We start from the raw sequence: 2,677 nt of genomic DNA, 5'->3' as shown, positions 1-2,677 counted from the left end.
TATCTGGGTGTCCAAATACTTCTTTAAAACGTCTTCAGTTGATCCAAAATGCTGCTGCCAGAGTCTTAACTGGAGTTACTGGGAGAGATCATCTCTCTCCAGTTTTAGCTTCTCTCCACTGGCTCCCTGTCAAATCCAGAATAGAATTCAAAATCTTACTTCTAACCTACAAAGCTCTCAACAACCTAGCTCCATCTTATATTACAGATCTTGTTGTTCCATATTTTCCTAACAGCGCCCTGTCTACAGGCTTGGCTTTCTGACCATGGCTTACCAAAGATGGCTCTTGGGACATGGAATGTCACTGCTCTGGTGGAGGAACCTGACCTTGTGTGTGAGGTTGAGAGGTACCCATCACCTTGATACATCTTGATCACACCTTGTGTGGGTCATAGTTCTCTAGTAAGATTCCAGAGGCCAAGTGAGTTGCAGCTCTGACTGTTGCTGAGAAAAAGATTGAGGTTTGGGGGGAGTTCAGTGAGGCCTTGAATAGAGTCTCTAGACTGGCTCCAAGAAGACTGGAAATCTTTCAGGCAGTAGAGGTGATGGAAGCATCATTTTACCTACATGAAGGCATCGTTGACCTCAATTAGTGATGTCATCAGGCGGTGAAAGGAATACTTCAAGGACCCTCTCAATCCCACCAAGCATGCCTTCTATGGAAAAAACAATCTGAGAACTTTGGAGAATCCATAATCTTGGTTGAGACACTGAGGTAGTTAAAAAGCAAAGTAGGGCTCCAGTGCAGGATGTGATCCATCATGAGTTCCTCAAGGTTCTGGATGTAGATGGGTAGTCTTGGATGACCCACCTTTGCATGGCATTACCGTTTTCCAAAGGAGGAAGAGTATGTTTAAATTCCAAGGGGAATCACACTCCTTAGCCTCCCTGTAAAGGTCTACTCAGGAGTGCTGACAGTGTTTCTAGGTGCAGCCAGGGTGTGGAAGGGTTCCAGTCCCATAGCCTCTGGATTTTGCTATTTGCAGATGATGTGGTCCTGTTGGCGTCATTGTGCCGTGATCTCCAGCTCTCATTGGAGAAGTTTGCAGCAGATAATGTAGCAGCTTGGATGAGGATCAGCCCATCCATATCAAAGACCATGGTTGTCAGTCAGAAAAGCAGAGCTGTAAGGAGAAGCTCTCCATTTGCCGGTCGGTCTAGGTTCCTACCCTCACCTGTGTTCATGAACTCTGGGTAGTGACTGAAAGAACCAGATCCTGAATCCAGGAAGTCTAAATAATTTTCACCTGCAGGGTAGCTGGACTCTCCCTTAGAGATAGGGTGAGAAGTTCAGTTATCCAAGAGAGACTCCGAGTAGACCATGGAGGTGGTTCAGACATCTATTAAGAATGGACCCTGAACACCTTCATAGGGAGGTTGTTCAGGCATGTTCAACTGGGAGGAGACCCCAGGAAAGACCCAGGACACGCTGAAGGTACTATGTCTCTCCCAAAAGAACTGGAAGAAGTGTCTGTGGAAAGAGATGTCTGGACCTCCCTGCTCGAGCTGCTGCCAGCCCCACCCCCCACCCCCCGCAACACACACACACACACACAACCTGAGTCCAGAACCAGATGATGGATGAATGGAAGGTGATACTCTACCTGTGTGCTTTGGCTCAAAGCAGAAAATCTTGTTTTGTAGTATCCTCCTAAAAACTAAGGAGCTTTGTGTTGGTGTTACCTTGTTCTGACAGGAAGCTGACAGTGTCCCTCATCACCACAGGAACTGGATCACCATCTGGATCCCTCTGTCTCAGCCTGGAACACAGAAAATAATATCAGCTGGTCCCAGCAGCATTTGTTAGCAGTCAACTTCAGAGGTTCTGGTACTCACAGTGCGAGTGGAACCCCAAACACCTGGTTTGGGAGAGGGGGGCTCCGAGGAGGAGAGGTTGGGGGTTGGGCGCTGGGTTTCAAAGATGCTCTCAGTTTGTTGTCATACCTGATGAAGGTGAGGTCACATGATCATTTGCTGTGGACTTTAGAATTGTAAAGTTTAAAAAGTGAAGTTCTGTTCTTACTCTCTGACTCGGGCAGGAATCATCAGCTGGTCACACTTCACCACGGCCTCCAGCTCACTCAGGTAACTCACATAGTTGATCTTCCTGCCAAATTTAAAACTGAAGCAAAGACAGACATCATCAGCTTCACATCACTTTGACTGACTCAATAAAGCTCTTAGTTTTAAATAATTTCCCTGAATTCCTGACAGTTAGGAGGAGGTGCACCATGACCAATCAGTGACCTCTGACCTTCCAGCTAAGCAGGTAAAGTATGGTTAGAGGGTTCATGCACTTTCTGCTGACAAATATTCACAATTTGCCAGACTAAGATCAGATTAATATCAGCAGCTGTGGCCGAGTGGTTAGAGTAGTCGTCCTCCATTGGGAGAGTTGGGGGTTTGATTCCACCAGCAGTCACATGTTGAAGTGTTTCTGGGCAAGACACTCCAGTGTTACCCTAAGGTTACCGGTACTTGCCTTGGTAGGGTGTGAATGAATGAAAGTGTGTGTAGTAGAGTCCTGCATGAATGTGTGTAGTAGAGTGTTGCATGAATGTGTGTAGTAGAGTGCTGTATCAATGTGTGTGTAGTAGAGTGCTGCATGAATGTGTGTGTAGTAGAGTGCTGCATGAATGTGTGTGTAGTAGAGTGCTGCATGAATGTGTGTAGTAGA

General features: G+C 46.5%; 1 protein-coding gene and 1 long non-coding RNA gene across 2 annotated transcripts in view; one reads left to right on the top strand and one right to left on the bottom strand.

Moving 5' to 3' along the window:
- Window positions 1–2,677, top strand: part of arhgap1 (Rho GTPase activating protein 1) — a gene marked incomplete in the record, with an annotated part of 22,495 nt that overhangs the window by 11,072 nt on the left and 8,746 nt on the right.
- Window positions 1,683–2,123, bottom strand: LOC119429171. Its single transcript, XR_005187738.1, has 3 exons — window positions 2,024–2,123; window positions 1,837–1,944; window positions 1,683–1,760 (listed from the first exon to the last, which is right to left on the bottom strand). It is a non-coding gene; the product is annotated as an uncharacterized LOC119429171 (long non-coding RNA).

This window comes from Nematolebias whitei, chromosome 24 (genome assembly GCF_014905685.2).
Source record: "Nematolebias whitei isolate Nwh7 chromosome 24, NemWhi1, whole genome shotgun sequence".
Classification (NCBI taxonomy): domain Eukaryota; kingdom Metazoa; phylum Chordata; class Actinopteri; order Cyprinodontiformes; family Rivulidae; genus Nematolebias; species Nematolebias whitei.
Note: the sequence above shows the minus strand (reverse complement) of the source record. Positions and strands in the feature narration are given on the sequence as shown.